Below are 14,864 nucleotides of genomic sequence, written 5' to 3' on the forward strand. Positions count from 1 at the left end.
AGTTCTTCATTACACATTCTTTATAGCAATCCTACCTTTCCTTCAGTACAAAAAGCTTCTGAATAGCACCTTTTCACTGGAACACTAGCCACCCCAAAGTGAGGTAATTGGATGTGGAGAGTACACTTTACATGTAGAGATGCTATAAGGCTGACTTTCTTTCCTGAAGTATGTAACAATCCTAAAATCACTGTACTAATTGTTTGGGACATACTTATCCTCACTAATGTGGTGATCTTTACCAAAACTCATCTTGCCAAACAGCATGTGGAAGATACGAACTTTTTATGTTATTAGTTTAGGACAATACTTATCATTTACAACTAGTTAAATGCAGGTGATGTCACAGTATGTCAACACGATTAAAACCTTTTAGCGATTGTTTGGGAAATTCCCATGTAAGTGTGCAATAGTTCTGTGACATGAAAATTCTAAACATGAATTATGGGAAGAAAAACACTTTCTGTGAGGATAGAAGTTACGTTGTTAGTATGGGATGTGTGCAGAAAAAAGAGTAAGTCTGGGTTCCTTGGCAGTTGCTTGCCAGTCCTGCAGCATGTGGTCTTTGTTGTCTTACCAGTTATGACACTGAAGGAGTTAATAGGTAAAGTTTTAAGACTTAAGAAGACTCTAAATTATATTTAGAAATCACTTCTGTTACCGGTGTACGGAGGCAAATTTCCTATGGCATTGTTTCTGAAAAGGAAATGTTTGAATGACACAGTGGTGGTCTTTACAGAGGCAAAGAAAAATCCCTGTGTTCATTAATAACACAAACCATTGCACTGTGCACAGATTTTGTCCAAAGAAAGGCAAGACCATAGCTGTTTTGAAAGCTATATTTAAAAATAGTTCTGGTTCTATTAGTCATTGTCCCATTCCAGAAATAAAAGGAGTTTGTTTAACTCTTTGTCTGCTCTACTGATTTACTTAAATTGCTTAAGAAAAACAAGAGGAAATTTTTTGGTCAGTCAGATTACTGAAGAAATTATTCTGCCTTGAGAAATAGTCCAATATTGAAGTTATGTAGTATAATAATAAATAGCATGTTTACAGGATAAGTTATGTTTAGAGAGTATTTACTTTTTAGGGAAAACACTGCTTGGCTCTTGTGTGTTACTGAATATGATCTATGAGCATTTTTAGATTGTAGTTTGTCTACAGTTCACCCTTTCATGTGTCATTTTTAATTACTTTGCTGTTATCTACTTTAAAAAAAGACAACCTGAATACCGAATTACAAAAAGTTAACACTGAGTTGTAACTATAAGAACTGCTATAACTGTAGGATAGATTTTCATAGGTTCTAATAACTGAGGAAAAATTTTTATTGTCAGTTGTTAAGTCTTTCTGACAAGTCTTTCTTTTATAGTTAAATAATTCCCTGTAGCTTTTTTTTTGCTTTGCAGCTCAGATGTAGTAAATACAGAATTATTTCAGCTGCAAAGTAGATTTGCAAATGTTCCATAAAAAAGTGGTACTTCTAACTCTAAATTACCTGATGTTATTAATCTGCACATAGTGACTGACAACCTGTTGCTTAATTCTTTATTGCTATTTAAATAGAATAGGTATTCAAACTGGACATACCTTGCAAGTTTGATAGTTCTTCCGGAAGCACTGTGATAATCCACCTGAGATCTTTATGTCCAGTTATTTCATATTAAAATAAAAAAAAAAAAAAAAAGAAAAAGGAAGTTAGGCTGAGTTCTGTGAAATGGAAAGTAAATATAAAGAAAAATTCCACTTCCAAACTTCTTGATCCTCCTGGCACCGTGGGTGATACCAGAGTAAAGTGCTGCTTCAGATTAGCCCATCTTAGTACTGAAGAATGATATTAAGACGACTTGTTACCACTCATATGTTTTTCATCACTGCCTGTATTACAGCCAAAACTTCTGGCTTAACTCTAGACGTCTAGTGGAAGACTTTGTAAAACCTGTAGTTTAATAATAGTTGCCATCAGGCCATTGGAAGTACAGTGAGGTCCATTTCAGGTCATTCGTGCTATGGAATCACACTTCTTATTTTGTATATTTCATCAGCTGTTATTCTTTAAAAAGTGTGACTTGAATAAAAATATAAAACCTTAGCCAGTGGCAGAGTAAACCAATAGCCTATAGTGATCAGCATGTTGCCAAACCTTTCTAAGGTTATAAAATTAGGACTTTGTTGTGTAGTTATGTATAAATACTACCTCTTGCTTTCAGTAGACAACTGTCTGGCTGGGGAAGATGGTTCAAGAAGGTAAAATATAGATCAGATTTTATTAGTCAATATAGTTAATTTATTTCTCTTGTGTATGAGAAATTAAGCATATCTTTTATTTAAAATAGAGACTATTTGCAATATTCTGTGGTAAGGATAGAAGTTGTGAGCTTAAAACAGTCTTTGAGAATTTGCACTGAGTTACATTGTTTGTACTGACATGCACATCACAATATTTAGAGAGTGGGTTATTCTTTGTTTACCTTGAGTAGGCTGCCTGTTTATGTATACTTCAGAAATGTATGACAAATTGAGTTTACCTAAAGCAAATGTTTCAATGTAACAGTTTGTGTCTTTAAATTTACAATAACTTTTTATCTGTCCAATTCCATGCACATTTGACTTAATCTCTTTCTTTAATTAGCTCCTTTCTCTGTTAAGAGTCTGGTCTTGCTGCAGAAAAACAGCCTGGAAATTTTATTTATATTTTTTTAATATACATGTAATGTGGAGCTGTTTACAAAATGATGGCTTAAGTCACATATTAGTTATTTTGTCTACTGTTACTTTCTTAAGGAAGAAAAAGATACTGTGCCAAAACTTAAAACGTTGGTGCTGTCATATCAAACAAGATAAGGCTTGTGTTACCTGCTGTATTGTTTTTGCCTGTGTTCCAGTAGCATAGATGAATGATGAAAAAGATTCTCCCTATCACTTTTCCCAAGGAATAAAATTACAGTTTCAAAAGCAATCACATTCCCACATAAAAATCTGAAGGATGATCTTAAGCTTTTTTGAAATATCAAATTCCATACACCTGCATTCTCTTGCCTGCATTTAGAAGCTTCCTAAGCAAACCTCCCTGTGTTTTGAATGGCTTGGTTTGGATGCATTTACTTGAGCAAATTTGTATTAAATTGCTGTTTAAAAAAAACCTCCAACACTTTCTTGGCTCTTTAGTAGAAGAGAGCAGGGCCTGAGGGTTGTGATATAAATGTACTGGTTTCTTCTTTTTTACTTCTTCTTTCAATAGTGAAGTGTTGAATCAGCAATTTCAGCTGATCCTAGTTTTGCAGCAATGCTCCCTGTTCCTGATGTTTAGCCAACATCTCAGTTTTGCATAAATACTTCTTTTAATTATTAGTTTCTCTTTTTAGTTGATTCTGGTGGTAGGAACACATTCCTGTGTATATAAAGTTTGTCACAGTCATACTACACAATGAAGCTGACATGTAGAGTGGTAGTATCTGGAAAAAATGTCACCATCTTATCTTACAATAGATTACCCACATATTTTGTACAATGTGTAGTATCAATATGGTAGAAATAAATATTGCTTACATTGACATGCTGTTCTTGCAATGAAACTGTTTAATATCTCAAGACACAGATTTAGTATTTTGATTGTGAATATAATTGCATTCTAAAATAAAATACCCAGAACTCACCTTTTCAGGTCTCTTGACTACCAGTTTCCGAACTTTAGATGTTAGCTGTTGATAGCAATACTAAAAACTAAAATAGGCCAGTGGTTCTCAATCTAGTTTATGAGCCTGTTCTTTTAAACACTTGCGGCTTATTTCCAATTTACTAAAAACTAACTACTATTGCAGAATTCTTCTCCAGGATCACTGTTTCCAGTATACTTTAATTTTTGGACCCAAAGTCATTACATGAGCCAGCACAGTAGGGCAGCTGTGGAATTCTGAATGAAACTTGGAGTGTGCAAATGAATGAATTGATGCTAGGCGCTTGGGTTAATGTTCCCCTCATTTTTTAGGGTAAGACTTATGTAGAATGTGTAGCAGCCATTCAAAGGGTGTAGCTGCAGCCTTTTGAGGTAGGATCAAATGCTGCTTTCTTGGCTATGTTGTAAAGCAATTGATTTGAGGTGATGTGGTTGAAGATGCTATTAAAAGAAAAAATGGTATCTTATTGCTTCTGCTGTTTCATTAATAGTGAGATTTTGTTTTTAAATAGCCTGATAGAAAAATGCGTCTGTCACAATTGTTTAATCTGTGATGTTGGGGTCTTAACGAAGAGAGATACTCTTAAATAGAAAGTAGTCTGAGGGTGTTTTCCTTGCAAGCAAATGTATGTATATTTTCCTATTAAATATTACATGTTTAAATAACTAAAAGATTATACAAGGTCAAACTGTTTGCTCAGACCTTTTCAGTGACTTCTACTTCCACCAATGAAAATATTGGTTGAAAATTAGAATTCTATCTTGCCTTAAAATAGATATGTAACTTTTATGAGTAGTGGAGATTAATCGTAGGAGATTAATAGAGAGGAGTATATCCAGCATGTTGTGGTTCAGAATACTGTCTTTCACTATGGTGAAATATGCAAATGAAAAAAAAAAGGATGGTGTTTTATATTTAACATGATCATGAGTGATATAAAATGCTGTCTTGATTTCTTTATTGAAAAATGACTATATTTGTATTACTTTGAGCAAGCAAGCATATGCTGCCATATGTGGCTAATGCTTACACTGCAGTCTCTTTCTTAAGCTGATCTTGTATATGTTTGTTATTGTAAGGCAAACTAAGTACTTTTTCATTTTCTAGCAGTGTTTATAAATGTGGTTTACATAAAGTGATGATTCTAACATCAACTGCACAAATCTGTCTTGGAGACTGTCCATCACATTTTAATAACATGACATATTCCTTTCATGCTCACAACTAGTCCATGTGGAGTGCAGTCACATATTTTGGTTTTAGCTAAGTTTTGGCTCTTCCCAAGTTGAACTACACCATTTAAGCTAGCTGAGTATAGAAAAACTATTCTTCAGCTTCTGTAGTTCATCTTGATTCTTCAGTATTTATATGTAAATATATAAAACAGTCATTATTATTTATTATCATGCATGAATTAACTTCCGCTTGTTAATACATGCATACTTTTTTTGCATATTTTTGGCAGCTGACTTAGGAACTGCAACAAAATACACTGTTTCATTTTGCAGTCAAAGTCTTTAGCGCCTGGCATTTATTAGCAACATATCAATATTGAAGAGCAATTCATAGCTTGCTGTATTAAGAGGTCATGTACAGAAAGAGCTATAAAGTCAAGTGTGCATGTACATGCATCCATGTGATTGTCAGGCTTATGTGTTTTATGCATGCGAGAATGTGGTGATCTGGAATGACTGGAGAGGCAAAATAGTAACATGAGGAGACAGATCTTATTTCTCACCCTTGTAGATAGTTTGTGTTGCCTTAGGAGAGTAAGTTAACTTTGTTCTACCTTAGGCTACAGAATAACAAAAAATATCTCTGTGTCGGAATGCCAATTTAAGAAGTCCCCAGCTAGCTTATTCCCACCTTGATGCTCATCCCCTTGGTCCTGTAACAAAGTTTGTGCACTTAACTGGATTGGGAAACTGCTCTGCCTGAAAACTAACCTGCTTGATGAATGAAGGTCTTGAAATAGTTTTGGTTTCTGTACGTTGTCAATTGTTAGTCTTGCTTTTGATGCTACTTACAAGTTTGGATAATGTTACATGGCATTTTTATGGAATATGGGTATTTATCTGCCTTACAGGCATTGGAAACACCAGACATTCTTTCATGGAAAATCAAACAGTAGTTAAAACGAAAACCTCTGCAACTGGTGCCAAACTACTGAATCACTCCGATAATAAGTTCTGAAGGAACATTTTCTGTTTCAGAATACAAGCTGGCCTGAGCACAACATTTCCTCATAGAGTATCAAGCATTTACTCAGCCAAAGTTTAACAATTAAAAAAACCCCAACTGATCACCTGCAAATGCTGATTTTTTTTTTTCCATTTCCCCCTTTATTTTAACAAGCAGTATGATTAATATGGAGTGTAAATTAGTAAGTTTTCTTATACATAACCTTTTGCTAGATTCATATTGTTCAGAACATAAAGGCAACATTTAAGGTGGTAGCTGTCATCAATTTCCATTGAGTTGGTAGTTTTAAGAAAAAAACATGACCATCCAGTCCTTTGTATTCCAGAAAAAATGAAATAAAGTATTCAAATTATGTTAGACTGCAAAGACTATTTAATTTAATTTGGTATTATGTTTTTTCCTAACTACCTATCAACAGAAGTAATTTATATTACATTAGAAATTCAAAGATCCAAAAGAAGGTGACTTTGACTCAGTTTGTGATAGACTGTTAGAAGTGGAAGCAGTAAATATCACATTTATAACATAGTAATTGACTATAGTTTGCACTTCTATGTCTAATGAAGACCATGGGTCCGTAAATGTTTGCATGTACTTTGAGCATATACAGTTTTGTAGATGGAAAAAGTAACAATATTTCTAGGAAGATCTCCAAACTAAATTTGTTGGCAAGTTTTGAACGACACAATTTGTTACTTCGGAACAGTCAAAATGAAAGCTTTCAGAAACATTACTAATAAAAAGAAGGTTATTATCTCAGTAAAGAAGTGATTTCCCTACCGTATTAATTAACCTAGCCTGTGTTCTCAGATGCATGTTTGGTTCCTGGGAATTTTATAGGAGGGTCTCCTTTGTGTCTCATCGACACAATAGCATTAACTCTGTCATGCAAGGTTGGGTCTAACACTAAATACATTGGGAGACTTCTGAAAAGTCTGCTTTACTTGTAGTTAACCACTGCTGTTATGGTTTTAGTATTATTTTCTCGTAATTATGCTATTATTAAATCGTAAGTATTATGTAATCTATATTTTTTCCCCAAGTTGGCACTTTAAAGCAAATTTTATTTTTATTTATTACTTATATATCATAAAGTGTTTTGCTGATTTTTATCATTCATTCTTTCCCCATTTCACCTGTAGGGGAAAACCACAAGTAAGCAGAAGAAGAAAAGGAACAAATATAGACATTAAATGTAAATTAGGGAAAACCAGCAATATCTGATATAGCATAACAGATCTAATAACTATGCTGTTAAGTTATTTTTTCACCAGTGAAAATATGTTGAGGTTCTGCAGCGGTTCGTACCAGTTGTGCTTACGTATTAAAAAATAAAACTTGTGTGTATAATATAACCAACACATTCTTGGCATTATTCCCTCTGTGGGTATGCAGTATTCAACAAGCTGAATCTGCTACAGCCTTGAACAAACACGGTAACTTTGATGTAGGCAGCGAGGGCCTATGGCTGGTTGAATCTAGGTGTGAGCGCAGTCTCGCTTGCTGTTGCACATGCAGCGATGTGGTGTGGTAGGTGTTATAGCAAAGTTGACAAAAAAATCAAAGAAATCAGAAGACAAAAACTTCTAAACTAAGCTAAAAGACCACGTAGAAACTAGCAGAGAAGTTAGAATTGTCTGACCGATATCCTAATGTACTATTTTCAAAGGTATTTGTTTGGGAGTACAGGAATGTATTAGTTGAGATGTTTGGTTCCTTGGATGGTTTTGCACTGCTTTATGTCATAGATAGAAATTCACTAGATGATAGAAGTTACTTTTACCACTCAGTGGAAATACTTATGTAAATTGAAAGAAAACATATGTCATAATTGCATATTAACTTGCGGTATGGAAAATGAGATCTTTTTTGTAGAACAATTTGTAAAGCAGAGGCTATTATTTTTTTTTCTTGAATGCTTATGTTCCACAAAGGATAATTTCTGTTTGGCTTGCCCGCAGGAATAGGAAGTAGCTTTGACTTTAGAAAGTAAGCTTACTTACCAATGTATAACTTTTATTTTGTTAAACAAGCAAACTACATCTTTGGTAATTTGTCAGCATATGATTCATACTGCAACTATACTTCTGTTTCATAGTTATTATAATGTCTATATGTTTTCCAATTAATGTAAAAGATGCATGTCTCCTCACATAAAACCATGGGCTGTTCTTTGCTCAGAAGATTGGAAAGAAATTTAATTCAACTAAAATGGAGAACTAATCCATGTTTCTTTTATTTAAGGTTTTACCAGAGGCTATCAAAATGCCTTCAAAATAAATACCGAATAGGTAATACAGCTCTATTTGAACCCATATGTCATCAAGAAAGAAAGAGAATAATTATTTTGCCTTTTCCAATGCAAAAACTAGGTTAACACAGAAGAAATGAGTGAGTGGCAGGTTCAAACCAAAAGGAAATACTTCATGAAACATTTATAGTTCAGCTGTGGAAATGTGCAAGAAAGTGTAGTAGATTTTAATGTTTTATATAGACCCAAAAAGTAATTGGTCTAATTGAAAGAGGAAAAGTCTTGCTTCCTGAGTTCTTTGTTATGAGAGCCAAACTGTGCTGGAAAAAAAATGAAAAAGAGTTCTCCCTGGAAGAGTGGTAGTGAATAAGCTTTACTGAAGAAGTTCAGAACCATCTTGCATTAGAAGAAAGCAAGCCGTAAATATTTATAAAGAACAGTCATTTAAAAGGGCATATGAACCATGAAATATTCACTAGGGCAGTCGTTCCCTAACTATGAAGGTTTTTTAAGGAACAGAATGCATGAGACCAGAGGCCTCATATAATGGCATAGCCAACTTTCAGGATTTTGGAGAAATTGCTGTGAAAAAAATGAAGTAAATTTTAATCCTTTTTCCTAATTTCATTCCTTTAAAAATACCATTACATAATTCACTTAGAAGATTCTTGCCTTGGTTGATAGTGTTGTTGAATATCTAATATTTCCACAGCTGTGTTCAGTATTACTCCTTTGAGAAAAGTATCTGTCTTGTGGAAAAAATAAGTCAGCTTTTATATATTTTCCCTAGGAAGTGCTATCATATGAAAAGTTCCCACAGAGAAACATAGATTTATTTTAGTAATACTGGATGCAAAACCTACAGTTTTCTGTATATATACTCATAATGCTGCACGCTTGGAATGAAAGTTCTTTTCTCTGAATTAACAGAACTGCTTCAAAGTACTTTGTAGAAAACAGTACATTATTAGCTGGTCTTAATAACTCAGTTTATCAAAGCTATGTTAATATAAATAACAGCCTAAATCAGAAGCTATGAATTATGCCAAAGTTTGCATTCAGTAACTGTGTGGAGATCTGTATCCTGTATAAAGAATTAAACACAGAAGAAATGGAAATTCTACCAAACTACAGTAATCATTTACTCAGTGGCTGGAGGAAATTCCTTATATAACAGACTATTAAAGAAGAAATTAGAAGGTAAATTTTTTTTTTAAGATGAACATTTTAAATAATGCAACTGTTAATGCTTTCATTTACTTTAATTCTTAAATCCTTGGAAAAAAATCCATTTAATGAATGGAATCAGGATGGCTCAAGCAGACTGGAAGAATATTGTTTTGGGGAATTCACTCAACTCTCGAGTATTTGTTCACTTGTAGAGTCTACAGAGAATGTTTGTGTCCATAATAGCTGGCAAACTCGTAGGACTGGATTTGAAGCACTAGGCAAGAGCATCATTGGCTTTTATGGGAAAAGCAGATAGCCTTTAACTCCCAAACACCAGGTAATTTTTTGAGCCCAGCATAAGAGTTATTGGACCTTATGATAAATAAGCAATGTTCAGGCATTTCCCCCAACTGCCTTGCGCCCAATACCCAGCATAGCTTTGCATATTTTTATCCTGCCATAGAAAAGAAATTAATGTTTATAAAGGAAGCTGCAATCTGCGGAAGAGAGATCTTTCCTTTTTCTTGAGATTAATATGGTCTTCCAATTAGTTGTAGTACACGTTTCCCCAAGCTGAAAAAATTACAATTTCTGAATACAGAGCTTTGAAGTCATACCCATAGAACTCGAACTCCCAGCTGAAAATGTGAAAATAAGTAAAAGTGACTACTTCTAGTCACCAGGACAGGGATTCCCAGGTATAGGCATCAATGAAAGACAGACCTGTATGAAATACAGATCCAACTTTACTTCTAGTTTTAGCGAGTGACTGAAATAGAATGATTCATGTAAGCTGCGTGGGCTCATATAATAGTACTCAGCTACTGGGCAGTGACAAGATGTAAAGTTGTCATCAGCTCTCTAGCCCACCTCACTGTTCAATGAGATTCCCCTTTGTTTGTATCTTGTATCCTGGGAAACTCAATTCATTGGTGGGAATTTTTAATAGACATGACTGCAGAGAAGAGGCGGTGGTGTATTGCTCCAAGAAACTTCGGAGCAATGACCAGATTGTGTATTGGGCAACTTTATTATCTGTGTTCACAGGCTGATAAAGTCAGTAAGTACTTACTGGAAATGTGCAGAATTATGTTCAGCAGCAGTTAGGCAGGGCTGTGGGTAAAGTACGTAAGAGCATAAGAACAGCTGTGCTGGATCAGATCAGAGCCCATTTAGGCCGGTCCCCTGTCTTTGACAGCGACCAGAAATAGTTCCACAGAGAAAGGGTATTGTTGTTTATGGTGTTCCTTTGCTTTTAGTTTCCTTGAAGCAAAATAAAGCTGTGTTTTTAAGACAGCTGTTTCACTTGGTTTTGAGAGTCACCCTGAGGTAGTTTTGACTTTTTTTTATGCCGTTCCTTTTAAGACTGGTCAAACATTATCCAGTTTAGATAAGGACATTTATTGTGTGAAAAAGTTGACACCATAATGCTAGCAAATCTGTTGGTTTAGTTTTGCTTTACTAACTGGAGTATTTCAGTTATCATGAATTGTTTTATGGTGTGATCAGAAAGGTTTTATGCAGTACTTGGCTATATAAGTTCTTTTCAGGGATGCACAATGGTATAGGAATGTTTTCCCAAAGGTAATTTAATGGCATAGTAACTGTTGCAACTTGTTCATCTTGCATCATATATAATGGAAGATGTTTATGAAAAGTTCTGTTTGATATTCTGTATTCACTTCTTAAGCTGAAAAGGAAAAAACAGTGCCAAGTCTTCATGGGTCTATCCTGATGGAATTTTTATGTGGAACAGGGTGTCTGTTAGCAAGGAACATTACATGTGTAATGAGACTTTGTAACTTGGATATTAGGAACATTAAAGCAATGTATTTCCATTAAATTTCGTCATAGCAGTTGTAACAAAATTGTTAAAATTATGCTTCCTAGCATTTGAGTATAGCTGCTTGATGCCTGAATCGGTATAAAACTTTTGAGTAATATGTTAATTTATTAGGAAAATAAAAAGCTAAATTCATTTTGATCATATGATCATTTCTTAATGTGGAAAAGGAGATCTGTTTAATACATTTTAGAGTTTTGTAAGTGACATCTTCACTACTTTTAGGTGGAAAAAGTGTTCCAACATTTTTCCACAATATTTTGGGCCTTGCAACTGTACAGAAGTTGTTGACATCGTTAAATCAGAGCTCTTATTTCACGTCTGCTGTTTTTTCCCCATTTAAAATGTTTTTCAGTGTGCCAAGAGAAGTAAAATTAAAGCCTTTCCCCTTGAAATAGAGAGTTTGGGATTTGATGGTAACTAGCTATAATAGAAGGGTAATGTTACTAAATAAGCAATAGCAGCAGGGATCTCTCTCTTTTGTTCATTAGAAACACAGGAATGTATGTCTACTGAATAAGTCAAACATTATTATGAACTAGTCTTTTTGGATAGATGTTTATACCTTTTTCACTTTTCAAGAAGACAGTAGGACTGCTATGCAGGGTTTCGTCCAGATGAGTGTAGGTTACATGGATGACTGATGTCTCTGGTCCACTAAGTCCTTAAATGCTTCCTGCATGCAAAACCAGCTTTAAAAGTAAGTCTTTTTAAAAACATGCACTCTTTCCAAAGTAAGCTTCACCTCTGTGGTTGGGACATTCTACAAGATGGTCATAGTATGATTTCTGACCCCCTTTAAGCATTGATTTGACCTGAATTTTGGTCTTCCAAAACTTGATAGATAACTCTAGCAAGGAGTGGTTGTGTGAAAGATGTAACACATGTTGATACTGCGTGTTCGTTGTTGCTTTCCGCATTTAAACAGGAGTGACCCTTTGTTGATTGTTTCAGGCTGTAAATCAAAAGAGGTTACAGGCAGGTCCCTGTGGTTACATTTTCAAGTGCCTATGCTTCCAAATGAGTAGAGATTTTGAAGCTTACTTTAGGAAGCTTCAAAATTCCAGAGCACCAGATATTGTATTGGTCTACAAACTTACAATCTGCAGACCTGTTTTCTGAAAACTGCTTCATATAGAAAGTCATCAGGATTATTGTGTATAGTTATTTTGGTAGTGTTTTCTCATATTTCTGATATTTTGCTGCCTGTACTCTTGTGTTCTCTGACAATTGTATACATTAGAATATAAACATAGTACTTAAATTAGAAGAAGTTTTCTCATGAGAGTTTCAACTAGTTAACATTTCTGTTACTGCACAACAGAAATGATAAACTGTTTATTTTGCTCCCATGATATAACTGTTTATAAAGTAGTGACTTGATAGAGATGTTAAAAGTTCATTGATTTATTTCAGTAAAGGAGTAACCAAATTGTTGGTAGAGAAATTATAAAATCATACTTCCCGGTTCTGATTTTTTTTCTTATTGAGCGCTAAGGGGTTTTTGCATGGGTGCAAGCATGATACATGTTTCAGAATCGAATTCTGAAATTGTATCAAACACTCTCCATAGTGTTATGTAAAAGAGAATTCATTGGGTGAAATTCACTTTGTCTTGGGCTGCTAGAAAGCTAGTGGTCACACCTCAAACTCCCTTTTTGAGGCAAAGTTGAGTTATTTGTAGCTTTGGCATGAGGGGATCTCTCTATTCTTTATTAAATTGAAATGGAAAATGGAGAAGGGTGTGTACTGAGAGCTCTACATTTGGGGGGTCTAACAGCCTCAACACATGGGAATTAATGATAACAATCTCACTTTGGGAGGCATTTGATGCCTTTATTTTTCTGAGGGTTTTCTTTTCTTAAAGAAAAATCTTTTACCTTATCTTAGAGGAAACATTACTTCTAATCATTGCTTCAAATTCAGAAAGCTGCCCAGGCTTCCATGGTAACAACCTTACTTTGTTGGGCATGTTTGCAGTTTTCATTTTACCAGAAGTGTATATCCCTGTGCACAAAACAACAGTTCAGGTGGATCCTCAAAGTTCTGTCATCATTTAACCAATAGAAAGGTCCTACTCAATAAAAATGTTAGCATCAATACCTTTTCTATTGATGTGGTGATAACCACAGGATGTCTTCTGTTATGTTTGAATTTATAATGGGACCTACCTGAAGGATTTAGCAGGTCTTGTCCAGATTCTTTTGTATGATGCATGAGCCAACAATGCAAATCAGAACTTAGAAATGTAACAGAGAGTCTAGAGCCCCAAAATTCCTCTTATGCCACAAAGCATGGTGGTTCTGGAATTGCTACAGCTGTTGAATCCTAACCTTTGCTATTCTGGGTCTCTTTCTTTAAAATATCTTACCCTCTCATAGTTTCAACATTTACATTACATCCTTGTATTCAGATATATTTACCTTACATTTGTCTCTGGCTGGGTTACTAAAAAAATTTTATTCAGGTTTTTGCCCTACTCTAAGTAGTTTCCTCTCTGAAATGGTTAAAAAAACTGTGATGGGACATCTCTGCAGGCTTAGCAACTTACAGCTTGTTCTCTCTTGAATTTATCTGTGACTACAAATTGCAGCTACATCTGCATCTGGAGAACAGGAGAAATGAGAGTACTTCTGTGCATCTACCCAAATCCGATTGTTTGTCAAAATTGTTACTTGGTTGGTTTAACAGCTTTCTTCCTCAAACCACATTTGCATACAGTGACTTTCTGCAGGCAGTCATTATTCTACCTATCTAGGAATAATGTGAAGGCTCTCCCAGTATACCTCAATTGAGCTTCTTGTCAGACTAAAATATCAAGTGGTGCCTACTTCTGTAAGACTTAGGAGATTTTCAAAGGACCAGCATGACCGAGGTTCAAGCAAGTTATTTCAGTTCCATGAGAATATCTAATGGCTATTACACGGTTTGGTCCATACTATTTTATAAGACTTCTGAGTCTGATAATACTTTAGCAGAACTATATTCCATTCTCAATCTAATTGCCTTCTTGAAGTATATTAATTTCCAATGTAAGTCTGCAAAAATTAATTATTTGCTCAAAAATATTTTAGAGACTAAACAGTAAGTGTAGGGATTTTCTGTTGAGCTGTCCTTGCGTATTTTTATCCTACTGGTGGCCAAAGATTCTGAATTTGTTCCCATATTTGTCTTGACCAAGAATGGTCAGATCACTTGTCTATGTTTTACCGTCACAAGCTGCAAAATGGTGATAATCCCATTTACATTGTTTATAAAATCCTTAGAGGCTCACTGTTAAGAAGTAGTGGGATTTTTTTATAATAAAGCCCATTTCGCTTCCAATGTAGTTGGCAATTTTGAGGAGTGAACGGACTTAAACTGCTTACATTTGACATATGGGAATGTTATCCAAGTTTAATTGCCCGTGTATTTCTTAAGTGAGTAAGCATCCGTTTGTTGCATACCCTTCATCCCTTGGCTTCTTTCTTATTCTTGGTCTTCTGCCTCTGCTACTGTTGAGTTCTGATTTCAAAATGGTTTTCCTTCAGTCTCTCTGTTTCACTACTGTGGCATTATATTTGCACCATAACTTTACTTTAGGTCACGTTATGTTATTGAGTGCTTCTTGTAGGAACAACTTACGACAGCATACTTTTAGGCAAGCTTGATACTCATTGTATTAAATGACCAAAGGAAATATCTTAGACAAATGACTTGTGTAAAATTCATTTTTATGATA

The 14,864-nt window shown here is 34.7% G+C and overlaps 2 protein-coding genes across 2 annotated transcripts in view; one reads left to right on the top strand and one right to left on the bottom strand.

Moving 5' to 3' along the window:
- ASPN (asporin) overlaps positions 1–1,798 on the bottom strand; it is a 17,570-nt gene extending 15,772 nt beyond the window's left edge. The window contains exon 1 of the mRNA XM_009329266.1: positions 1,591–1,798. The gene's annotated coding sequence lies outside the window, so the exon portion shown is untranslated. The remainder of the gene's footprint in view (positions 1–1,590) is intronic.
- The window catches only part of CENPP (centromere protein P), a 158,321-nt gene that overhangs the window by 85,873 nt on the left and 57,584 nt on the right, over positions 1–14,864 (top strand). The window lies entirely within an intron of this gene.

Source organism: Pygoscelis adeliae, unplaced genomic scaffold, assembly GCF_000699105.1.
Source record: "Pygoscelis adeliae isolate BGI_AS28 unplaced genomic scaffold, ASM69910v1 Scaffold277, whole genome shotgun sequence".
NCBI lineage: Eukaryota > Metazoa > Chordata > Aves > Sphenisciformes > Spheniscidae > Pygoscelis > Pygoscelis adeliae.